General features: G+C 43.9%; 1 protein-coding gene and 1 long non-coding RNA gene across 4 annotated transcripts in view; one reads left to right on the forward strand and one right to left on the reverse strand.

Annotated features, from left to right (window-relative positions):
• Nucleotides 1–12337, reverse strand: part of BASP1 (brain abundant membrane attached signal protein 1) — a 74573-nt gene extending 62236 nt beyond the window's left edge. For 2 of the 3 annotated variants that reach the window (XM_035124990.3, XM_088675104.1), the window contains exon 1: nt 12127–12337. The gene's annotated coding sequence lies outside the window, so the exon portion shown is untranslated. Of the gene's footprint in view, nt 1–4221; nt 4450–12126 lie in introns of those variants that run through there. The other variant, XM_088675105.1, reaches the window with a different exon arrangement.
• A 135-nt stretch (nt 12338–12472) lies between these two features.
• On the forward strand, nt 12473–15488 carry LOC148684738 (uncharacterized). The gene is made up of 2 exons (XR_015951330.1): nt 12473–12807; nt 15179–15488. It is a non-coding gene; the product is annotated as an uncharacterized LOC148684738 (long non-coding RNA).
• Nucleotides 15489–26713: the final 11225 nt, after the last annotated feature.

Consider the following 26713-nt stretch of genomic DNA (forward strand, 5'->3'; position numbering starts at 1 on the left):
GGGGGGGCAAGAGTAAAGAAGAGGAAATAGATTATAGAGGAAGGCCATCTGCACAACTGGGCATTCATGCATATGTGGCTCGCTGATTCCATGTGCGTTCATGCACCTTGATCGATTTCAATTTTATGCCTCCACAATCTATCTCAAGTGTTTTCTATCCCCCACCAGTAGGTGGTGCCCGGTGGAAATTTTTTTGTGCTGCATGTTGCTGTCCCTTCTCTTAAAATGGTACTTCCCCAACCACCATAAGTATCAGAGATCCACTGTGGGCAGGCACACAGACTTGAGTGGTTTAAGCCAATTTATTGGTCCAGGTTTTCCCGGTGGGGTGTGTAGTGTCGCTCAGGAAGACCCCAGTTAAAAACCTCACAGCACGTTCGTAGGATTGGAATATCCCTTGTAGCTTAAGGTTGATTCTGGCCATAATGGAAGAGGCAAAAGGATTGGGATTATCATAAAAGATGTGGGAGAAAAGGATTAATAATAGGACCCACAAAGGAGAGGGTGGAAGTCCAGGAGATTCCTTGGAATCTTGATTGTATGATTTATGTTTGATATATCTCTGTAAAAATTTAATTTGAAAAACCAAATAAAGAATTTTTTATAAAAAAAAATCTCACAGCAGCCATTGACTCACAAGATGGCCTCCGATGAGCCGCTGTCCCTCAGCCTCCGCACCCAGCTTTAGGGACAACCTGAATGCAACTTTTGTGCTCTGGGTGTGTTTCACTTATCTGGAATGTAATACAGAAGCATCTACAGCTTTCGCTTATCATGTTGACACCACATGTTGTTCCTTTTAAAAATGGATTCCTTGCCTGAAGTGGCCTTACAGGAGTTTCGCCACAGAAGCTACAACCATGCACCAGTGGAGCATCAAACCACCTTCTAGATTTGGCAGGAGAAGGGCCAGCAGCTTGTCAGGAGAAGGGCACATTGCCAAATCCTCTCCTGTCATCAGTCACCTGAAGGGACACAGAATGAAGCCTCCTCGTGATTTCTGTATATTTATACACTCCGGTGTCGTCGTTGAGCCTTGCGTAAAAGCATGGGGAAACAACTAGTGCTGTGGCACACACACAATCAGGATGTGTGTAGTTTGGCCAACTGGGCAGCAGGGAATCTGGCATCTGCTACAACATTCTGTGGAGAACCCTTGCTGTTTTCTTTCTCAAGGCATTGTGGCTTTTTGAAGAGGACATGAAAAAACACATGGTCACTGTGAAGAAATTGTTCAAAAGACACAAGGAGCTCTGGGCAGACTGTTTAGATCCTATATGAATTTCTCCCAGGAGGTAGAACACACATGGCATGTCAAAAATGGACAGCTACACATAAAAATGTCAACAGGAAAAACCGTTCGTTTGTAAACCCATGTGCCAGATAAATGTTTTCAGCACAGAGCCAGGGTCCCTGCTGAGTGCACAGTGGTTGGAAACCCAGATCTGCAAACCCATCATATGTGAAAAAAGACACCAAGTCTCTGCTTTGCCATTGCTGCTTCTCCTTCCTTCCTCTTTGCATTTGAGTGTATCAGGGCATTCCCCCCAAATCCAAATTAGGTGACAACTTGACTTTTGCACTCAAAATACCACCTTGCAACAAAATAAGCGCATGCATGAAAATGATTTTAATTTGCATACACCTACTTTTCTCTATACAGGAGTGTAAAATGTAGATTTCCCCACCACCATATAAAGTACATTTACTGTACAGTGGAACCTCGGTTTACGCCTACCTCCGTTTATGAACGCCGCGGACACGGAAGTGTTTACATCCAGGTTCCGCGGCACTTGGATGTGCAGAAGCGATCTGCGCAGCTCGTGCATACACAGAAGCGAGCGAACGCCTTCACGGAACGGATTGCGTTTGCAAACACTGTAACTCCATACATGCTTCCAGATCCAAAACTTGCTTTGTGCCGAGTTCTCTGGGCTGTACCACTTCAGACTTCTATGGGGGGGGCGGGGTTTCCTTCTATACAATAGAGTTCCCTCCATATAGAAAACTAGATGTCAAAAAGAAGGGTTCGATTCTTCCCTTCCCTTCCTGTCATTGTATGTGGGGGGGGACCTTTCCATCATTTGAGCCCCCATCTGCAGTTTGAATCCACATGGATTCCATCTTTTTAAGAACTGGGCATAATCAAGCCAAAGTAAGTAATTTCCAGCTACACTGATTTTAAAGGGAAAGATTTAATTTCATCTATCTCAACAGGATAAATAAAATGCCTTTAAATGTGTCCTGGCTGTGACCATTCATCACAAGAAAGTACAAACAGTTACATTTTTTTGTTCACACATATTTGTGGGGTGAGGGATAAGCATTCCTTGTGTCAGCTTGTGAGATGTTGGGGAAATAATTAAAACGTTTCGTATTTGAAAAAAAGCAGAAAAACTGGAAGGCGAAAGGCATTGTGGAAATAGAAAGTTTCTATTTTCTTCTTTGTTTCATTCATTTGACAGGTGCAAATTGTAATGAAACAATCGCCTCTCTCTTTAAATAAGATGTCAAGATGATATCGGTATCCAGAGAGCAAGAAAATTGTGGCACATGTGATATTGCCACGCTGCAGGGGAGAGATCCATCGTACAAGTACTTTCCATTCTCCACAGGTATTTTCTCATACGGTATCTTGAAACCACTTCTTAATGCATTAAGCCTCCATTACACATTGCATTTGGTTTCTATTTTCAAATCTCCGCTGCTTTTAGGAATTTGTTCCTTGACTTCATTCATTGGTGCCTGGCTGCAATTAGCATTGATTGACAAGAAGAAGCCCAGCCGTTTCTCCCCCCCCCCCTTACCCCACTTCCCAAATTTTCTGTTTCCTGACTCAGCTCAACAACTTAATCCAAAACATTCATCTTTTAGAAGGGATTGTTGTCTGGCAGGAAGACATCTTCTCTAGTGTTTTTCCTGTTTGGGCACTTTTTTTCCTTTTCTTCACAAGATGGAGACAGAACCATAGAGAAAAGGAAAACACGAAGCATATGTGATGTCTTCTATGAAAAAACAATTTGTATTGTTCATCATCGTCAGGTGGAACCTGATATTTAAAGAGGGTGCAAATCTATTGTTGATCTGACTGCATAGGATGTTTAAAGATTTGTATGAGTGCATGGTTTTCCGCTAAGTGCTTCTTTTTGCACCATTAACAGTGGCTTTGTGTTACTTCCCGGCGCTGTGCAGTAAATGACATACACAGCAGCAAATCTAATACGGAAAGTAGCTAGGGACAATTAATCCTACTGCAGCAATTCCTGCATTTGTGTGCCACAAGAGATCTGCTGGCATGCCACATGAAATAAATTAATTAATGGCTTCTTTCAGCCCCAAGTACCCACCCACAGCTGCCTCAGCGCATGATTCGCTGCTTTCACTGGCCTGGCCACTTTCCCATTGGTTCTGCTGGTGCAACATAATTCAGCCACATCTTTACATTGGTTGTGACTGGATCGTTTTATCACACCAAGACAGAGATTGGGCAAAAGGCCCTGACTTCAGAAGAAGCTGCTCACTGTATCTCTGCCCTGGTCCAGTCGAGAACAGTGGCTCAGGACTGTTCCACACTTACTTTTTGGCTCACTCTTTCCAGACTATCATGCTCCACACCCAAGTGTAATTTTCCTTTTCCTTTTGCCCCGAAATTTCCCCCACAAAAACCCACTCTCTCAAGCTGAATCGGAGCAAATGTCAATTTGGGTTTTGCACAGATTGATGTTTGTTCCAATCGAGCTTTTAAAGAGCAGCTTTTTGTGGGGAGAGCTCCGGGGAGAGGAGGGTGCTTGGAGAGAGCAGAAGAGTAGGTATGAATAAGCCCTCAGACAGGAGTGGGCCATGCTAAGGGAAGATAAGCCTTCATCTTGCAAACTCTCAATGTAAAACTTTGCAAATGTTCAGAGTGAACTGTGCCTCCCTACAAAGGTGGATTTAGAGGAGTTTGAGTAGTTTGCATGCACTGGGTGCCAAGAAGAGAGGGAGCTGCAGGGGGCGCCGCAACAATGACTTAGAACAGAAGGCAAGAGAAGGGGAGGCACCAAATTTTGGCATCGCACAGGGGACTGCTGAAATTTGAATGCCAACAGTCCGCCACTTCCTCCAATTTCAAATCAGACTAAAATGTGACTCGGTTGTCAGAAGCTTGGGAAACGCTTGCTTGGCGGGATGCAAACAGTACATTACGTTGACCATGGGTGGAATTATAAACTGCAAACATACCTGTGTAACCAATGTTCACTTTTCAGAGCGGAAAAGCAGCTTTGCGAGTGTTCGAAATCAGTGTTCAAAACTCCCATTGTTCTAGGCGCCTTTTGCGACAGGGAATTCCATTGGCGTGGGAGGTTTCTGAGCTCTGGGCGCAGTGCTGCACCTAAGATTTCATATTAAAACTGCAGAGTGGAAGGAAAGGAGGTCCTTTTTCTGCCTCCCCACTTCCAGCTGCTCTCTGAAGACTGAAGAAGAGACCATCTTAAGAACATTAGGGATGTGGGCAAGGGAAGGACTATACCATGTTAAAAATGAACATATTATTTTAGCTGCAGTTCATTAATGTTCAGCTTTGTATTCTTGTTATTAAAAAAGCACGCCTAGATATTCTATTGTTGCGCCCATAACCTCTTTGCGCCCATTTAGCTCCTAGCTTCCATATCTCAGTTTCTAACACAGTATACAATGTGCTTTATAATTATTTTCTGCTTTCACCTTATAACTGTAAGAACACCAGCAAGCTCTTTACACTGCAAGTCTGCAGGTAGAACTTGCTTTTAACACCATCCTTGTACAGTGCCTAAGTTTTCAAGACACTTTGTAGCCCCTACATTATGATTACTGCCACGGTCAGCCAGTGAGATTCATGGGCGGACAACTACGCGAATGTTATTGGCCCAGAGATGGAAAGAATATAAAGTTCCTCTCAGAGAAGAATGGCAGATGAAGTTGATGGACTATGCCAAAATGGGTAACATGACCAAAAGAATCAGAAATCAGGAAGACCAACATTTTAATAAGGAATGGGGGAAATATAGAACTTATCTTAAAGACCATTGTGAACAGTTAAAATCGTGAACAGGATTGGAATACTACTTGTAGTTAAGGGTAAATTCTGGATACAATGGAGATGTAAAAGATTTGGATCATCATAAAAGATGCGGGAGGAAAGGATTATTAATAGGACCCGCAAAGGAAAGGAGACTCCTTGGAATCTTGTTTTCATTATTTATGTTTGATATACCTCTGTATTTTTTAATTTGAAAAACCAAATAAATAAAAAATTTCAAAAAGAGATTCATGGGCAGGGATGGAATCTGAGGAACTGTTCTCCTGAACCAATGAGGAGGCTGCTTCCTGTGGCTTAAAAAAACATTCTAAATCAACTCCTTCTCCAACACAATTATCTTACCCTTACTGTTCTGCTCAATTCTGGCTTCCCTCGATATTCTTCTAGACCAGGCACCCCCAAACTGCGGCCCTCCAGATGTTTTGGCCTACAACTCCCATGATCCCTAGCTAACAGGACCAGTGGTCAGGGAAGATGGGAATTGTAGTCCAAAACATCTGGAGGGCCGAAGTTTGGGGATGCCTGTTCTAGACTGTGAGTGGACATTTTGCCACATGCAGAAGAGCAATACAGGTAACTAAGCTAACTTAAGAAAAGCCAACCTGGCAGTTTGGTCTCTATGAAGTATCAGGTCAACATAGAGTCACGGTTCCAGAACCACCTTGGCTCTAGCCATAATATCCAGCCCAACACACCAGACCCCTCAACTGTCCCGGACATCCAGTTTTGGGGGGGCCGTTCTCTCACGCAGGTCACATGACTCACATGAAAGTGCAGCCCTGGAAGATGGCCGCCCTGGTTTTCCGGTGGAACGTCTTGGAGGCTATGCACACTGGTTAGGGGTCCCCACATCTATCTCTTAAATGAGGGGTAGAAGACATGCTAATTAATCCAGAATGCAGCAACTAGACTGGTGACTGGGAATGGCTGCCGAGACCATATAACACCGGTCCTGAAAGACCTACATTGGCTCCCAGTACATTTCCAAGCATAATTCAACATGTAGGTACTGACCTTTAAAGCCCTAAATAGCCTCAGCCCAGTATACCTGAAGGAGCGTCTCCACCCCAATCGTTCAGCCCGGACACTGAGATCCAGCTCTGAGGGCCTTCTGGTGATTCCCTCACTGCAAGAAGTGAAGTTACAGGGAACCCCTACCTGGGGACACCAGAGCTTGCATGCAAAGCAAATGTTCTCTGTCTCTACATGCACTTGCGAGATGTGCATCCTATATCCTGGTTGCAAAGCAGAACATATTTGCAGAATGTCAAAGCTACTGTCGGGAATGGGAGGAGAAAGAACAAGGAAGAAGTGTAGGATGTAACATAAGCAATCAAATACAACATTTCGTGTTTGCCTAGAGTGGACATGCGGGGGAATGTTGGTCCAGACAGTTGAACTTCCTGTTACACCTGGTCTGGAGCATCCTTCCTTTTCGTGGGATCAGGTAAGGTGGGCGTGACCCTTCCAGACCCCACAAAAGGTCCAGTCACACAGCCACCTTCTTTTTTTGATGCCTTTTCTTCTCTTGGACTACACCGCTGGCTCTCAGCCAGCAGCATGTGGGATGAGTTACCATCTGGGATGAACTCAAACCCTCTTCTGTAACTCTAAGCCAGGCATCCCCAGACTTCGGCCCTCCAGATGTTTTGGACTACAATTCCCACCTCCCCGACCACTGGTCCTGTTAGCGAGGGATCATGGGAGTTGTAGGCCAAAACATCTGGAGGGCCGCAGTTTGGGGATGCCTGCTCTAAGCTAAAATCCCTGCCTTCAGTGATCCAATTGTGAACTGAGTGTGAGTAAAAGAAGACTGTTGTGTTTTTATTCTTTTAAGAGGGAATCAAAGAGGTCTTACCAGGAATAATAGAACTTAAGAGATTCTAACGAATCTGCAACTAGCTTCCTGCTGTGTAAAGAGGGGGGATGTACTCTGCTGTATGAATAAACTCACTAGCGTGAGTTAGGAAGGATAATATTTAATCAATATATCCTCTCCTTCTACCCACAACATTCCATCAAGAAGTGCAGACATGGCTGTGTGGGTGGCAAAAGGAACGAGGAAATAAGAGATTTAGGAGAACCAGAAGTTCTACCCCCTTCCCTACATTTAGTATCTGATCTTTCAGGTGACACTGTTTGGACACACTTTTCTTGGAAACCATGTGGGCTAGGAATCTTTTCAAAACAAAGAAGCTGCAACAAGGGACTGCAAGAAAGACATAAGAATACAGGACACTTTAGAAAATACAGGTTTTATTTGTAGCTTCCGGTTGCAGTTACTAACGCTGCCATTTTTGAAGATGGTCATGATTTCACAGAACACATGGGTATGGTGCAGTTTTGGAACCATGCTATATTTCAGGACACTTTTAACAAAAACTTTTTAACAAAAACTGAAAGATCTCTTATCTTCTACTGTCTTTTGATACATGGAGGGAGGGGAGCAAGGAAGGCTATGAACAATATTGCAAGCAGAAGATTCGACAAGTTTTATACCATTCGGGCAGTGTTTGTAAACAGCATGCAGCAATGGGGGTGGGTTGTAGAGCAGTGTTGTGTGATGTGCTTCCCCAACAGTTATTTCACTAACAAATTTCCTGAATTACCCAATCAGCTGTTTTGACAAGTTAACATGCAGGGAGCTGGTGGTTTCCTGTCAGCAGTTTTACTTGACTGGGGAAAGTAGCTTTCACCATTAATATGCAGCCACTAACAGGTGACAAAAAACAAGCGGTAGTGCTAACTTCTTTCCTTCGATTCATGCTCCTCCTCTCCCGTCTAAAACTTCACTTTCTGTTTTCTTCTCCAACCCAGCTGTGCAACGACTGTATGTCAGTTATTGGGTCAATACACTAGGCATTCCAAAAGAACAAATCCTTTTGCTTTGAGGATTTGGGTTGTGTGCATTTTTATGTTGTTTTTTTATTAAAGATTTTCTTGATTTGCAAAAAATATGTGCAATGTATCTCGTGTGCATTTTTACTGCTGTTTGTTTGTTTAGGTGACAGATTTACCTGCAGTGCTACAGATTGTGAGGTGTGTGTGTGTGTGTGTGTGTGTGTGTGTGTGTGTGTGTGTAAAACCACTACAGTCATACCTCGGGTTAAGTACGCTTCAGTTTGAGTACTTTCAGTTTAAGTACTCCGCGGACCCGGAAGTGTTTACTTCCGGGTTCTGCAGCACGCACATGTGCAGAAGCGATCTGCACAGTTCGCACATGCACAGAAGCACTCCACCAGTGCTTCGCGCATGCGCGCTATCGCTGCTCGTATTAAGTACTTTTTGGGGTGTGAATGGCACCCCGGAACCAATTAAGTACTTAACCCGAGGTATCACTGTACAGCTGTTGTTAAAATACACCATGCTACTGTTTGCATTCTAATAAATCCAGCAGTGAGCTTTTAGTTGTGATGAGAATCTTGTCCCAGCCTTTAGCAAAGTCCCCTCCCCTCTTCCCCCACTCTGAGACTGTGGTTCTCAGATATATTCTGTCACTAGTTTTTTTTATGTCCTGTGGGCAAGGCAATAAACTGTTGACGGATTGATTCTGAGGCCTGGGGTCAGACATTACCCAATCAGCATTCCAAGATATCTCAAAATCCAGTGTTTGACTGGATCAAGAGTTCTAATACATATATTTTTAGTTGGGCCTAAAAGTAGCAATTCAGATGTGACATTTCCTCTATGTTGGCAAATTCTTGATTAGATCTGTGCCTGGGTAAAGCTGCAAATCCAACCAGTTCATCACTGTGGTTTCCTCTAGACTAACTCTTCAAGGTTGAGCTTGATCATTTGCATCAGCCTCCCATGTGAACAAGACAATGTTAACACACATGTATGGTAAACTTGTCGTCTCAATTCCCACATTGTGCATAGATGTTTGTACCTCCCAAACTGCTGCATCTAAGCAAATGGTGCTTCTGCAAATCCTTCCCTCAGCTCTTATAAACGGAAGAATTTGAGTATGATGTCAAGGTTTTCACCAGGAACCCAAATCTGAGTGTGGGGTCACTACTAAACTAATTCATCTGTATTAGCCTGCCAAAGTGCTGTCTGTGGAGGGTTTTGCCACACTTCAATTGCAGATGTGGGGGCGGGGGAAAATGGGCATCTGTATCCACCGTAAAGGTAAAGGGGCCCCTGACCGTTAGGTCCAGTCGCGGATGTCTCTGGGGTTGCAGCACTCATCTCGCATTATTGGCCGAGGGAGCCGGCGTACAACTTCCAGGTCATGTGACCAGCATGACTCAGCCGCTTCTGGCGAACCAGAGCAGCGCACGGAAACGCCATTTACCTTCCCGCCAGAGGGGTACCTATTTATCTACTTGCACTTTTTGGCGTGCTTTTGAACTTCTAGGTTGGCCGGAGCAGGGACCGAGCAACGGGAGCTCACCCCGTCACGGGGATTTGAACCGCCGACCTTCTGATCGGCAAGCCCTAGGCTCTGTGGTTTAACCCACAGTGCCACCCGCGTCCTGGTGTATCCACTGTACATCTTGGTAAATCCCATTCCTTGAAATGAATGGAGAGAAGGTTGGATAGAAGAGAACTAAATGAACCAGATGTTAAGAAGAGATCATCACAACCTAAGAGATTTTGGATATCTCTTTCCATTCTCTCCCTTCCAGAGGAAAACAGTACTGTAAAGGGGAAAAAATGCAAGAGAGGAGGAGAGTGTCTCCCTCTAGGTGAAGGAATTTGGCAGACAGTGTCAGCCGGGGTGGTTCCTATAGCGACAGATTCTTCACAGTATCATTAAACATGGACTTTAATTGAACTAGGTACACGGAAGATGCCTAATTGTCCTCTTCTAATGGATCGCCTCATTAGTGTAGAATAGATCATTTGGTATCCCAAAAATGTTTGCAGGAAAAAAAGATGGCCAGCCTAGCAGATAATAGACAGGGTGTGGAGAAACGCATTGAAATGGTTGCCCCTATTCCTCAGCACAGCTTTGAAGGCCATTTTGCAAGCTACTAGACAGTGAAGATTTTCCAGAGCCTACACCCCAGCATGGCCATTTCTTTACCCTTCCCCCACCCCAATTCATCTAGATTAGAAGCAATTTTTTCCACTGCTACATTGGAAAAGGAGTTGTGATAGTATGGCTGGACGGATGCACAATCTTAATAGCGAACAGAGATCACCGCCCCTTAATATTAAGCAGAATTTCATTCACATGGGCTTGTAAAATTGATGCTGAGTCTCCAATCTCCCTCTCCCCCTTTAAATCCACTGGAGCATTTAACAAGGTGCTTATGCAAGAGGGATCTGCTGTGGTGGGGGGGGGGAGGATTCCCTCTAATGCTGTCCTACAGGTCTGGGGAGATCCTTATCTCAAGATGCCTGCCTTTGTTCTGCCAATTCTGATAAGTGCCTGACTAACGATGGAGATAGACTTGCCTCGTCCGTCTTCCCCACCCTGCTCTGCTACGCATGCGCGAGGCGAAGACAAAGGAATAGGTAATTACAAGAGAGTTTCATTCATTTCCCCTGCAGTATCGCCAAAAGAGGAGCCCAGCTGGGAGGTTTCCTCACCCAACACCGACCCGGTGTGGCAGACGGCGTGTGAATGCGCTGGCCTCGGGGACGGCTACTTGAAAAGGCATCCCCCCCAAAAGAAAGCGTGGTACCCGGGAGCCTCATCTCCGGGAGCCACTAAGATGCGCTCGTTTTCATGTGCCATGATTCGGTGGCTAACGCAGCAGAGGGGTGGAGAACGGGGAGAAACTGCAGGATCTCTGATTTACAAGAAACCACATTCGCTTGGGGGTGGGGAGAGGATGCCGGGAGGGGGCTTGCTATGCATATTCATGGCGGAGAGAACGAAGCCACGGGGATCTATGCAGTATTCCTAAACTCCATAGAGATGATGTGGATCTTTGCTTTAAAGCAAAAAAAAATCCTCAAACCAAGACACAAACGCTTCTGGTCTTGCAGGCTTTGCCTTTAAGCAGGGTGGGAGATTAAAATGTTTGTGGCCACCGCTATCATTCCCCCTCACCCCACCCCGCCCCCTCCTCGTCTGTCTTTCTTTTTCACCCCACACTCGTGACCAATAATAAAACCAGAAGCTCTTTTCTTCAGGATCGCCTAAGCAAGAACAATCTCACAGTGTTACACCCCAGGATGGTTTTAAAAAATTAAAAAATTGGCAGGCGTCCACTTTACATCTCGCCCGCCCTCTGCTAAGATAAGATTGGAGGGGTGATTTTAAAAGAAAGAGGGGGGGCACGTTTAGACAAAATGCACACGCACAGATCGTTTTGGAGTTTTCTCCAAAGTACTCCACAGGTAATATCACTGCGAAAAACCATCCTTTCAAGCCCAAGCTGAGGCTCCCATGCCATGTTATCTCGCTTTTACGCTCTTCCCCCCTCCTTCCTCTCCCCACTCCCCTGCATGATCTTAACATGGCTGTATGCCCCCCCTCTCCCCAATATGCGTTCTTCGTGATATCTATGCTATGCAGTCTTCATTTATTTATTTATTTATTTATTTACACACATACACATACACACACACACACACACACACACACACACACACACATACGGTATATATACGGTATATATGATGGAGAAAGAAATCTGTAACATCCCCTCCAACAGAAAGTGATGGTTGTAAAAAAAAAAATTAAAGAGAAAAACTACCCCAAACCCTCCACCCCGATTCCCCACATCCATCGCTTTCTCCATCATGCCACCTCTCCAGCCCGTGGACGTCTCCATGCAAAGATTTCAAGACACAGGCACTGACTTAAATTTCTCCCTTTCATAGAAACCCATCGCCAAGGCATGTGGGCTACCTAGATCTTGCCTCTCTCTCTCTTTCTCTCTCTTTCTCTTTCTCTCTCTCTCTCTCTCACACACACATAAGAGAAAATATCCCAACACACACACACACTAAATATTTCGAGATAACAAGCGGTTTTCATTTTTGGAGGAGGGGGCGTTTGTTTCAACAGCAATAAGAACCGGATCGACCAGCTGGCTGCCGCGTAAAAAACAGAGGGGGAAAACAAGAAAATCCAAATTGTCTCCAGCCTCTCGGATGGCTCTTACCTCGTTCCTTTGCTCCTCTGTCCCCTTTGGCGCGGCTGCGAGGCTGGGGTCACAAAGAGAGAGAGAGAGAGAGAGAGCGGGGTCCCGGCTCGTCCTGGCGCCCGCTGAGTCTCGCCGGAGATCTCCCTCGCTCGCTGGCTGGGAGTGTAGTGGCTGGAGCTGTGGCTGCTTGGAGTAACGCCGGCGCCACCGCTACTGCTGCCGCCGCTGCTGCCTCTGCATTTCTCCCCCTCCCTCCCGCTTCTCTCGGTGACAGTCTGTGGGCAGTTCAAAAGCCACACATGCACACGCACGCACGCACGCGCACACACACACATACACGCGCACCGGGTTTGGTTGCTCTCTCTCCCCCCTCCGCGCGCGCGCGCTCACAAACCCACACACACCCCTCCTTACCTTCCCCCCCCTTTTTCCTTTTCCCAATTATTTCACCCAAACCTCATCAGCTTCAAGAGATGCCTCCTCTCGCCCTTAGGGGGCGGTCCCGAGCCAAGGTTTTAAATATCCGCTTTGCGCGTTTCAAGACGGGAGTCTTGTTTTGGAAGGCGCGTAAACATGCCCAGCGAGCTTCCAGCCCCCACGTGAAGGGATGGAGCCCGCGCTGGGGAGGAACAGCAAGGGCAGATCTCTCTGTTGGTGGATTCTGACTCCTTTCCTAAGAGATACTGCAAGCCTCCAGAGGTGATTTGTACTTCGCTTCCCCTGCCTCTTTATATTACTAATATTATTGTGGTTTTTACGCACGGGGCGGAGCGCAAGCGGTCGTCGTTGTTGGCATTCTGGCACCGCGCGGCTGGATGGGGAATGGGAGAGACGCGCGCCAGCACGGCTTCTTGTGCGCGCTCTGGGCTTCCTCGAAGGAACGGCAGCTGGTGGCCAAAGGATGGCAAACGCGGATGGCGAAGGGGTGAGGAAAGGACCACCCCTGGGAGGCTTCCGCGTAGCAGGGGCGCGCGGCGTGCTGCGTTGGGTTGCGGGAGGGCCGGAATGCTTGCCTTTAAAAGTTCCACCTGTCTGGGACATCGAGGAAAACCTTCCTCTGCTGATGGGACGGTTGTGAGACAACGGAGAGAAGGAGAGGGCTGCGTTTTAACCTCGAAAGCACTGAGGCAACTCTTCTCGAAAGATTGTGGGGGAAAGGATGCTTAGGAATTGGAGTATGGACGTGTTGTAAGGGCAGGCAGGATACTTCGCCATGCACGAAAGATGTGTATGAACTGTCGGAGATATAAGCAACCGCTTATTAAACTAGCTACAAATTGTCTCCAAATATTCTGCAAGCTGGCGACCGCCCCCTCCTTCAGCGAGCAACGTGAAGGCAACGATTTTGTTTTGTTTTTCTTTCTATCACAGAGCAAGCAGTGCGTGCGTTTAGCATGCTGCTAAACAGAGATGTTTTTTTATTGGCGTCGGGTTTGTATTTTTGATTCTGTAGCGCCCTCTGCTATTTAAAAGGCGGTATAGCAGGACATACTTAAAAAAATTTTTTTAGTTAAGATAATGGGGCATTAAACTTTGCATATTTTATTGAAGAATATTCAGAAATGAAAGTGAAGCCGTCCACAGAGTATATGCCAATCTTACTGGCTGAAAGATTGCTTAGAATAAGCAGATCTATTGCCAATTATGACACTGAATAAACAATTGCAAACAATTGCAACATAAAAATAAAAGCGAAAATCTTGTTTTTCAAAATATTTTTAGAAATTATACATGTATGCTAATGTATTGTTGCTTTTGGTTCATTATGAAAAGTACAGCACAAAATTGTGCCTGCAAATTGAAGAGCAGGAATTCTATACAAATGAATTTAATTAACCTGAAGTTGATAAAAGTAATTTGTACCAAGAATTTTGTCTAAGGTACCTGTTTCATTGCTGATATATTTGGTGCCACGCATGAAACCAAAGCATGGTTTCATGCGTGGCACCAAAAACACTTGCATTTCCTTCATCTGTAATGTGAATGTAAAATTGCCTAGAATGTATTTTGAATTTTAAATGGCATTTCCCCCTCTCTCCAGCACTGATTTTCACACATATCCACAGCAACAATATGAGAGGCTCAAAAGTGCTTTGTTTGCTCAGCATGTTTGCTCAGAAGCAAGTTCCATTTAGTTCAAAGAGATTTATACTCCCTAGTAAGTGTGCTTAGCAGCCTATTCGTGTTTTACTAGAAGCAAGTCCTATTGTGTTCAATGTGACTTACTCCCAGGTAAGGTTTGTGGCGTCCGTGATGTGCGCAATACATCCTAGCATGATTTCTTCTGAAATCAGTGGAAAGTACTCCAGTGGCTTCTGCCAGTGGGCTAGGATGAAAGTTTGCAACTTTCATGGATAGAGTACGTATATATTATGCTGGATCCAACTTTCATGGATCCAGTATTAAGAAGATAAGGCACTGAGGAAGGAGACAAAACACTGCATAGCATAGCTACATCAGAATGGTGAATAGCAGAGCTGCTGGAACAAATCGGTCCTTTCAAATGCAAAGACTTAATATTCACATATTCTGTCCTATGCCATAAAGCTTGTCAGGAATGCTCATCCAGTATTTACTTAAGCTTTGGTAAACGGAATTGCTATAGAAAGCTTAACAGGTGATCAAAAATACAGACTATTGGACCTCCTTCCCAAGACTTCTGGTAAAGGGGGGGAAATGTTGTGTAGAATTCATTGTTTCAGTGTACAGAGCTGCATGGCTGCAGAAGCAACAAGCCTGTTAAAATTATTTACATATAAATCACCACCAACCACATTAGAACATATGAAAGTAGCTTGTATGACCGAGAAGAAAAAATGCACTGGAGAATGCAGCTCTGTTTTCATTGGAGAGAGTGATAGAAAAAAACTATTAATTTCTCATTTGTAGTAAGCATGCTAGACAAATTCCAGCTGCCGAGAGCTATGCCAATAAAGCAATGTTCACCTAGTGTGGTATCTAATTTCTTCTGAAATTATGAGTCGGTGTTCTGAAGAAATGCACACAAGCAAAGTTGCTCCATTGATATATCCCTATTCAAATACCCAATGAATCCGACTCTTTATTTTAGAGTATGCCATGCCACATCATTCCCCAAAATGCACACGTACTAAGAAACTGGCTCCGTTTTCCTGATGGAGACAGCAAGCCCAGCAGACAGCGTGATTGGAATATAGATCTACTCATTGCTATGGAAACAAGAGACAAAGCCTGCATGAGGATTAAGAAATGCAAATCCACTAGAATGTGGTTTCTGCCTTTCTATTAAGCTGTCCCTTCACAGGCTATAAAAGACCTGTAATATATTTATGTACGACTAAGTGACTGGTATGAATTGATAAAACTGTTAAATAAAAAAATTCCTTCAGTAGCACCTTAAAGACCAACTAAGTTTATATTTTGGTATGAGCTTTCGTGTGCATGCACACTTCTTCAGATACACTAGAAACAGAAGTGTCAGACCCTATATATATACAGAAGGGTTTTTATCAGAGGGAAAAAAATTCACTCAAAAATGGTGCCAAACTGTTGCAAAGACTCCCCTGATACGTTTGGCGGTGGAAACAGAAGGGTTTTTTAATCATAGGTAGAAAAATCAGGCCTCGACAACTTAACCTGCGAAAAAACTTTTTTTGAAAAAAATCCCTGACCGGCGGGTCAGAATTTCACCCAAAATCTGATGTTACCCACTTCACTCAAAAATGGTGCCAAACTGTTGCAAAGACTCCCCTGATACGTTTGGCGGTGGAAACAGAAGGGTTTTTTAATCATACCGGTAGGTAGAAAAATCAGGCCTCGACAACTTAACCTGCGAAAAAACTTTTTTTGAAAAAAATCCCTGAACGGCGGGTCAGAATTTCACCCAAAATCTGATGTTCCCCAATACACTCAAAAATATTGCCAAACTGTTGCATGGACTCCCCTGATACGTTTGGCGGAGGATACAGAAGGGTTTTTATCATAGGGAATAAAATCAGGCCTCGACAACTTAACCTGCGGAAAAACTTTTTTTTTGAAAAAACATCCCTGACCGGCGGGTCAGAATTTCACCAAAAATCTGACGTTACCCGATTCACTCAAAAATGGTGCCAAACTGTTGCAAAGACTCTCCTGATACGTTTGGCGGTGGAAACAGAAGGTTTTTTAATAATAGGTAGAAAAATCAGGCCTCGACAACTTAACCTGCGGAAAAACTTTTTTTTGAAAAAAATCCCTGACCGGCGGGTCAGAATTTCACCAAAAAACTGACGTTACCCGATTCACTCAAAAATGGTGCCAAACTGTTGCAAAGACTCCCCTGATACGTATGGCGGAGGATACAGAAGGGTTTTTATCATAGGGAATAAAATCAGGCCTCGACAATTTAACCTGCGGAAAAACTTTTTTTTTAAAAAAAAAAACCCTGACCGGCGGGTCAGAATTTCACCAAAAATCTGACGTTACGCTATTAACTCAAGAATGATGCCAAATTGTTGTAAAGATTCCCCTGATACGTTTGGCAGTGGATACAGAAGGGTTTTTATCATAGGGAATAAAATCAGGCCTGGACAACTTAACCTGCGGAAAAACTTTTTTTTTTGATAAAGATCCATGACCGGCGGGTCAGAATTTCACCAAAAAACTGACGTTACCCAATTCACTCAAAAATGGTGTCAAACTGTTGCAATGACTCCCCTGATACATTTGGCGGAGGATACAGAAGGGTTTTTATCATAGGGAAGAAAATCAGGCCTCGAAAACATAAGCTGCAGAAAAACTTTTTTTTGAAAAAAATCCCTGACCAGCGGGTCAGAATTTCACCGAAAATCTGACGTTACCCTATTCACTCAAAAATGATGCCACACTGTTGCAAAGACTCCCCTGATACATTTGGCGGAGGATACAGAAGGGTTTTTATCATTGGGAATAAAATCAGGCCTCGACAACTTAACCTGCAGAAAAACTTTTTTTTTGAAAAAAAATCCCTGACCGGCGGGTCAGAATTTCACCAAAAATCTGACGTTACCCGATTCACTCAAAAATGGTGCCAAACTGTTGCAAAGACTCCCCTGATACGTTTGGCGGTGGATAAAGAAGGGTTTTTATCATAGGGAATAAAATCAGGCCTTGACAACTTAACCTGCTGAAAAACTTTTTTTAAAAAAAAATCCCTGACCGGCGGGTCAGAATTTCACCAAAAATATGACGTTACCCTATTCACTCAAAAATTGTGCCAGACTGTTGCAAAGACTCCCCTGATACGTTTGGCGGTGGAAACAGAAGGTTTTTTTAATCATAGGTAGAAAAATCAGGCCTCGACAACTTAACCTGCGGAAAAACTTTTTTTTGAAAAAAATCCCTGACCGGCGGGTCAGAATTTCACCAAAAATCTGACGTTACGCTATTAACTCAAGAATGATGCCAAACTGTTGCAAAGATTCCCCTGATACGTTTGGCAGTGGATACAGAAGGGTTTTTATCATAGGGAAGAAAATCAGGCCTCGACAACTTAACCTGCGGAAAAACTTTTTTTTTTTATAAAGATCCCTGAACGGCGGGTCAGAATTTCACCAAAAAACTGACGTTACCCAATTCACTCAAAAATGGTGCCAAACTGTTGCATGGACTCCCCTGATACGTTTGACGGTGGATACAGAAGGGTTTTTATCATAGGGAATAAAATCAGGCCTCGACAACATAAGCTGCAGAAAAACTTTTTTTTGAAAAAAATCCCTGACCGGCGGGTCAGAATTTCACCAAAAATCTGACGTTACCCTATTCACTCAAAAATGGTGCCAGACTGTTGCAAAGACTCCCCTGATACGTTTGGCGGTGGATACAGAAGGGTTTTTATCATTGGGAATAAAATCAGGCCTCGACAACTTAACCTGCAGAAAAACTTTTTTTAAAAAAAAAATCCCTGACCGGCGGGTCAGAATTTCACCAAAAATCTGACGTTACCCGATTCACTCAAAAATGGTGCCAAACTGTTCCAAAGACTCCCCTGATACGTTTGGCGGTGGATAAAAAAGGGTTTTTATCATAGGGAATAAAATCAGGCCTCGACAACTTAACCTGCTGAAAAACTTTTTTTAAAAAAAAATCCCTGACCGGCGGGTCAGAATTTCACCAAAAATATGACGTTACCCTATTCACTCAAAAATGGTGCCAGACTGTTGCAAAGACTCCCCTGATACGTTTGGCGGTGGAAACAGAAGGTTTTTTAATCATAGGTAGAAAAATCAGGCCTCGACAACTTAACCTGCGGGAAAACTTTTTTTTTGAAAAAAATCCCTGACCGGCGGGTCAGAATTTCACCAAAAATCTGACGTTACCCTATTCCCTCAAGAATGGTGCCAAACTTTTGCAAAGACTCCCCTGATACATTTGGCAGTGGATACAGAAGGGTTTTTATCATAGGGAATAAAATCAGGCCTCGACAACTTAACCTGCGAAAAAACTTTTTTTGAAAAAAATCCCTGAACGGCGGGTCAGAATTTCACCCAAAATCTGATGTTCCCCAATACACTCAAAAATATTGCCAAACTGTTGCATGGACTCCCCTGATACGTTTGGCGGAGGATACAGAAGGGTTTTTATCATAGGGAATAAAATCAGGCCTCGACAACTTAACCTGCGGAAAAACTTTTTTTTTGAAAAAACATCCCTGACCGGCGGGTCAGAATTTCACCAAAAATCTGACGTTACCCTATTCACTCAAAAATGGTGCCAGACTGTTGCAAAGACTCCCCTGATACGTTTGGCGGTGGATACAGAAGGGTTTTTATCATTGGGAATAAAATCAGGCCTCGACAACTTAACCTGCAGAAAAACTTTTTTTTAAAAAAAAATCCCTGACCGGCGGGTCAGAATTTCACCAAAAATCTGACGTTACCCGATTCACTCAAAAATGGTGCCAAACTGTTCCAAAGACTCCCCTGATACGTTTGGCGGTGGATAAAAAAGGGTTTTTATCATAGGGAATAAAATCAGGCCTCGACAACTTAACCTGCTGAAAAACTTTTTTTAAAAAAAAATCCCTGACCGGCGGGTCAGAATTTCACCAAAAATATGACGTTACCCTATTCACTCAAAAATGGTGCCAGACTGTTGCAAAGACTCCCCTGATACGTTTGGCGGTGGAAACAGAAGGTTTTTTAATCATAGGTAGAAAAATCAGGCCTCGACAACTTAACCTGCGGGAAAACTTTTTTTTTGAAAAAAATCCCTGACCGGCGGGTCAGAATTTCACCAAAAATCTGACGTTACCCTATTCCCTCAAGAATGGTGCCAAACTTTTGCAAAGACTCCCCTGATACATTTGGCAGTGGATACAGAAGGGTTTTTATCATAGGGAATAAAATCAGGCCTCGACAACTTAACCTGAGGAAAAACTTTTTTTTTGAAAAAAAATCCCTGACCGGCGGGTCAGAATTTCACCAAAAATCTGACGTTACCCAATTCACTCAAAAACGGTGCCAAACTGTTGCAAAGACTCCCCTGATACGTTTGGCGGTGGATACAGAAGGGTTTTTATCATAGGGAATAAAATCAGGCCTCGAAAACATAAGCTGCAGAAAAACTTTTTTTTGAAAAAAATCCCTGACCGGCGGGTCAGAATTTCACCAAAAATCTGACGTTACCCAATTCACTCAAGAATGGTACCAAACTGTTGCAAAGACTCCCCTGATACGTTTGGCGGTGGATACAGAAGGGTTTTTATTATAGGGAATAAAATCAGGCCTCGACAACTTAACCTGCGGATAAACTTTTTTTTGTAAAAAATCCCTGACCGGCGGGTCAGAATTTCACCAAAAATCTGAAGTTACCCGATTCACTAAAAAATGGTGCCAAACTGTTGCAAAGACTCCCCAGATACGTTTGGCGGTGGAAACAGAAGGTTTTTTTTATCTTAGGTAGAAAAATCAGGCCTCGACAACTTAACCTGCGGAAAAACTTTTTTTTAAAAAAAAAATCCCTGACCGGCGGGTCAGAATTTCACCCAAAATCTGATGTTACCCAATTCACTCAAAAATATTGCCAAACTGTTGCATAGACTCCCCTGATACGTTTGTCGGTGGATACAGAAGTGTTTTTATCATAGGGAATAAAATCAGGCCCCAACAACTTAACCTGCGGGAAAACTTTTTTTTGAAAAAAATCCCTGACCGGCGGGTCAGAAATTCACCCAAAATCTGACGTTACCCAATTCATTCAAAAATGGTGCCAAAACGTTGCAAAGACTCCCCTGATACGTTTGGCAGTGGATACAGAAGGGTTTTTTTATCATAGGGAATAAAATCAGGCCTCGACAACTTAACCTGCGGAAAAACTTTTTTTTGAAAAAAAATCCCTGACTCAAAAATGGTGCCCAACTCCTGATAGCCAGACTCCTGATAGCCCAGAATTGGAAAGGGGAAAGAGTCCCAACTGTGCTGGAATGGCAGGAGAAATTGTAGAATTTATGAATCTTTCCAAAATGACAGCAGCAATCAGAAATACCTCCAAGCATAGTTGTCAAAAGGAATGGAAATATGTTGAGGACTATTTGAAAAGAGAAGGAATGAATATCGATTTGGTGATCTGTTTAGATTGAAAGATATGAAGGGGAATATAGGAAATATGTGTAGTTATAAAATTAGGTAAGCAAAGTGAAAGAAATTCAGCAAAGGAAAGGAAGCAATAGGAAGCAATTTCCCCCCTTTTTTCTTTTTATTCTGTTTTTTTTTTGTTCTTTCTGTTCTCTTCTCCCCCCCCCCCTTTCTTTTGGGTTTAAAATGTATTATTTGTATTATATTATGATTTGTATAGTCTATGTCTTTTTTTTGTTTCTTTTTAGTGTGGTATAATTATCTTGGTTTATTTTTTGCTTTGTCTTGATGTACCATTTTAAGAGATCGAAATAAAGATTGTTTTTTTTTTTTTTAAAAAAAGGTGCCCAACTGTTGCAAAGACTCCCCTGATACGTTTGGCGGCGGAAACAGAAGGGTTTTTTTTTTATCATTGCCAAAAAAAATCTTCATTATGTATCATTTCCCAGTAAGCTTTTTTTCACATGAGTCATTAGCGCTGTTTACAGCAGCCCTTTGTTGTAGATGGAGTAATGTGGCTGAGACAGGCATTATATATATATTGGGAGACGGGTGGCACTGTAGTCTAAACCACTGAGTCTCTTGGGCTTGCTGATCAGAAGGTAGGTTGTTCGCATCTCTGCAATGGGGTGAGGAACTAACAAAGCTTTTGAAGCAAGCTACAGCATTAATTACACGTTGGAGGTGGTATGTACCTCTGAATTCCCGCTTCTGGAAACCGCAGCGGTGGGGAATGCTGTTGTCCTCAGGTCCTACTTGCCAGCTTTCAATAGGCATCTTCAGTGCTATTTTTCTAGAAAAAGAATTGGTGGAACTTACCATGAACTTACCTCATTCTCTTACACTGGCAATGTCACCTGAGAGATGCCAGAACTGGGTTCCAATAAGTTCCGGCTGAAAGAAAGTCTTGGGCATCTTGCTGGCCACTCTGAGAACTAGACAGGCCTTTAGTTTGACCCAGTAGATCTCTTCTTATATAAGTTCATAGTATAATAAATAAAGGAAGAAGTGCTGCTGGAAAAGTCTGTTGTCAATTGCTTGACAGATTTAACATGCCTGAAAAATTGACACTCCCTCCTCTACCCATTCTAAGATGAATTGAACTACAAGAGCAGTCACTTTATTTTCTATGACATAAAATCTCAGTTTTGGGATTCACATGTCCAGTTCTCTTTGCTTAGAACATGCTGCTTGAAATCAGAAAACGGCCCCTCTCTCCCCAGGACAAGAAGACAAGCGAAACAATTAAGATTCTAAAGGTCTTATTTCACTTCGAATATGAATGCAGGAAGCCTTGTTACATGAATGCAAGCTGACTGTTGCGTATCTTTGTGGTGACAATGTCATTTGGATTTGCAGCCTTCCCTCAGAGGAACCGAGTCAGCCTATTAATAATGCAGAAGCCGCTACAATATGTAATGCCTCCAGTCAATTAAAAATGGCATCAGAACAGTTTTGCTGGAGTCCAGTTCAGGATACTGGATTTGGTCTGTGAGCTCTTTATGTGGATTCCTTTGTATACATGTGTCGAGTCTTTCTAAGGTTCTACGCTGCCACATCAATTTTTTAAAAGACATTCTAGGCTGTAGCATAAATTGCATCAGATGCATGAATTGAAATTAGCAGTGCAGTTACATAATGATGATGGTTACAATCAATACACCAATATGCAGAAACAGCATTTGGTAGAGTCCAGGAAGGATTATTGCACCCCAGATGACAGGAAGAGGAATGCATGTTTGGATGCTCATATATACAGTGGTACCTCTGGTTACAAACTGGTTTCGAACACTTCCGGTTATGAGTTCCGCTAACCCGGAAGTAGCTGCTCTGGGTTGCGAACTTTGCCGCAAGAAGCGAACGGAAATTGCAAGCCAGAGGTGTGCGCAATTAGCGGAAGCACGCCTCAGGATAAGAATGGTTTCAGCTTAAGAATGGACCTCTGGAACAAATTAAGTTCATAACCAGAGGTACCAATGTATATCTATCTATCTATCTATCTCTCTATCTATCTATCTATCTATCTATCTATCTATCTATCTATCTATCTATCTATCTATAAACAAAGCACCTAACTTCATATGGAAATCTACTACAACTGGTAAAAGTCTCCTAGGGGTTCCCAACTAGCCATCGCACCCAAACCCTGTAAGGAATGTGCCACATGCTGTTTCTATTGGAATTCTTCACTTAGTTTGCATATTCATGCAAATATCTTTTTCATCAACTGCTTCTCTCATGTATATAAGAGCAGTATTAGGGCATACCTCATTTTGACAGCTGTTGTTCCTTATTTGAACCAGGGTTTCCCAAACTTGGGTCTCCAGATGTTTTTGGACTACAACTCCCACCATCCCTAGCTAGCAGGACCAGTGGAAAGGGATGATGGGAACTGTAGTCCAAAAACACCTGGCGACCCAAGTTTCGAAACCCCTGCCGAGAGCTGTGCTTAATAGACACTTCTAACAATGACCTTGATTGACTGCGACTGCCAAGGTATCAACATGGCAGCAAGCTCATTTGTGGGTTTCTGGTGGAATCTTTAAGTGCACCCAAGGTGTTTGTGTTTGTGTGTGTGTGTGTGTGTGTGTGTGTGTGTGTGAGAGAGAGAGAGAGAGAGAGAGAGAGAGAGAGAGAAAGAGAGAGAGAGAGAGGCAAGATCTAGGTAGCCCACATGCCTTGGCGATGGGTTTCTATGAAAGGGAGAAATTTAAGTCAGTGCCTGTGTCTTGAAATCTTTGCATGGAGACGTCCACGGGCTGGAGAGGTAGCATGATGGAGAAAGCGATGGATGTGGGGAATCGGGGTGGAGGGTTTGGGGTAGTTTTTCTCTTTAATTTTTGTGAAGACCTACCCTGTGATTTGTGCCTTTTGAAGTCTCTTTCCAAAGGACGATCTGCCCTTCTCCAGGTGCAATCAAATAATCTGTTGTGATTCTAAAAGGAACCTGTGGGTTGCTATGACACTAGTGATCAACATATCTCACCACTGAGACAGTTGTTTCCAGTTGTGGTTCATAAAAAGTAGATTCTAAGTATGGAAATGTGGAGGAGGAAAGTAAACCAAAACGAGCTCTCCTTCACTGTGGGATCTTTATCCAGACTTGGGAACAAAGTGCAGGAGATGATGTGAGTCTTGATTCTAGTCAGAGCCTTGGATAATCTCCTCTTATTTATTATTTATTAAATTTATATACCGCCCTATACCCAGGGGTCTCAGGGTGGTTTGCAGAATAAAAGCAAGATATAAAACCACAAAATACATAATAAAAATAAAAACAACAATCCAATAGCTCCCCCCCTCCAAAGCACACATTTCAAAAGGACATAGGCTGTAAATTGGATCAACCAAAGGCCTGGTTAAAAAGAAACGTTTCTGCCTGGCACATAAAGGTGTATAATGAAGGCACCACTTCCCTGGGGAGAGCAATCCACAGATGGGGAGCCACCACAGAGAAGGCCCGTTCTTGTGTTGCCACCCTCTGAACTTCCCTGGGGAGAGGAACTACTCGAGAAGAAGGCACATGAAGGAGGGCCTCAGAAGATGATCTCATTCTTCGGGTAGGTTCAGATGGAAAGAGGTGATCCTTGAGGATTATGGTCCTCTGCCATTTAAAAGTTTATAAGTCAAAACCAGCACTTTGAATTGCGCCCGGAAACTAATCGGTACCCAGTGCAGTCGGACCAGGATCTGTGTAATATGCTCAGACCGTCTTCCTCCGGTGAGCAACCTGGCTGCTGAATTCTGCACTCTTGGTTCCCCACCCACCCATAATGTACGTACGTACCCTTTTAATCATCTCATTTTTTGCACTTTTCTAAAAGACCCAGTCTGAAAGAAATGCGGCTGGTACTATCCGGGGGGGTGGTGGTGGTGGTGGTGGTGGTGGTGGAGGGAATCCAACTGATTCATTTTAAATGTGGCTGTGCACGGCCATTCTTTTCAGAGATCTCACAAACAGGATTGTGCCAGGGAAAATAGTAGCTGATGATTCTAAGGTCGATGGGAGCCAAGAGTTGGGCTTCAATACAATGTCCTGGTTAGAGAAACGTATTATGGCTGCAGACCAATAGAAGCCGATACGCACAAGGCAACTAGCACAATAAGAAAGCATAAGATTCACAGGGGAGCTAACAGAAAATTTGCTTCACCATCTGCTTCCTAGTAGTATTTTGTACGGAGGAGAGAAATATTTAGCTACCTGTGTGTTCAGTTAACATGAGAGGAACACAAAGTAAAAAGAGATCCAAATCCGAGTGGGTCTTTTGGATAAGAGTTCTTAATAAAGGAAGTTTCAGCCTCTCTCTGGGCTCCTTATATCAATGACAGTATAAAGGAAGAAATCTTATTTCTCCAATTCCCCAGCAACAAAGATGTACATTAAGCAGATGCCCTGTTTGGATTGTGATAGTTAATCTGCTATCACAATGGTATATATACCGTGTTTCTCCTAAAATAAGACGTGCCTCTAAAATAAGCCATGGCACGATTTTCGAAAGGAAAAAAAATAAGACATCCCCCCAAAATAAGACGTGTTGGGGTATTGTCTCTCCCGGGTCCCGCTGGGTCTCGCTGAGTCGCTCCGCAGCACTTTGCCCCACAGCGAGCCCTTCAAGGCGCCGCCACCGCCGCTGGCCACCAGGTGCTGCTGCGGATGCGACGTCGGCTCCTCCTTCCGCCAGCCACCGCTCATTATCCTCTTCCGCCGCCGCCTCCCTCCCTCCCCGCCGGGCCGCTGCTGGGTCGGAGCTCGAGCGGGAGCCGGCAAAGACAGGCGCAATGCCGCCGCCGCCTCCCTCCCTCCCCGCCGGGCCGCTGCTGGGTCAGGGCTCGAGTGGGAGCCGGCAAAGACAGGCGCGCGCTGCTGTCTTTGCCGGCTCCCGCTCGAGCCCCGACCCAGCAGCGGCCCAGCGGGGAGGGAGGGAGGCGGCGGCGGAAGAGGATAATGAGCGGTGGCTGGCGGAAGGAGGAGCCAACGTCGCATCCGCAGCAGCACCTGGTGGCCAACGGCGGTGGCGGCGGTGGCGGTGCCTTGAAGGGCTCGCTGTGGGGCAAAGCGCTGCGGAGCGTTCCGCCTGGGAGGACGTCGGCTGCGGCAGCGGCGGGCCGAGCCTCCCAGGGTAGTAGCTTAAAAAAAAAAAAGACATCCCCTGAAAATAAGCCATGTTGTGTTTTTTTGGCAGAAAAATAAATATAAGACGTGTCTTATTTTAGGAGAAACACGGGTAATATATTTTATTTTGGTCAGTAGTAGCATTAGTGTTAGTAAGTACCGCATTTTTCCGTGTATAAGACTAGGGTTTTTTGTTTACCAAAAAATAGGTTTAAATTGGGGCTTGCCTTATACATGAGTAGTGCTGAGGGGTGTTTTCTTAATCTGGAGGGGTGTTTTCTTAATTTGGAGCCCCCCCAAAATAGGGGGCATCTTATACATGGGGGTGTCTTATACACGGAAAAAATGTGGAATTTAAATTGTGCTATTTTTATGTCAAAGTGGTTTATGTATATTTTCCTATTAATTCTTACTGCTCACTTTATAGCTAGACCAATATTTTCTTATTATCCCCATATTACAGATTTGGGGGCAGAGAATGGCCCACCAAAGTGAAAAAAGATTTCAACCAGGGAATATGATGCTATATTGGTCGGCAATTTTTTAAAACATCTCAAAGCATCTGCTTCCATAGCAGGGCAACCCATTGCAAAGCCTCTGAGGGTACGGAAGAATCACAAAAATAGTCTCGCTGTATGTATGTATGTATGTATGTATGTATGTATGTATGTATGTATTTACATGTTGGAAATGCTTACCGGTTTTACATATCTTACTTGAAATCTGTTTTGGAAGGCCATTTTTGAAGCTAGCATTTCACAACCACTGATCAGTGGTTTAGACCACAGTGCCACCCACTTCCCATAAACATACTTTTTAGGGACCTCTGTCCTGATTCAACCCACCTGGCACAAAGTCAGATGAGCACATTTCATTTGGGTGTGTACCCAGGAATTGTGTGTGTTTGTGTGTGAGCTGTGTA

This window comes from Zootoca vivipara, chromosome 8, assembly GCF_965207765.1.
Source record: "Zootoca vivipara chromosome 8, rZooViv2.hap1.1, whole genome shotgun sequence".
Lineage (NCBI taxonomy): Eukaryota > Metazoa > Chordata > Lepidosauria > Squamata > Lacertidae > Zootoca > Zootoca vivipara.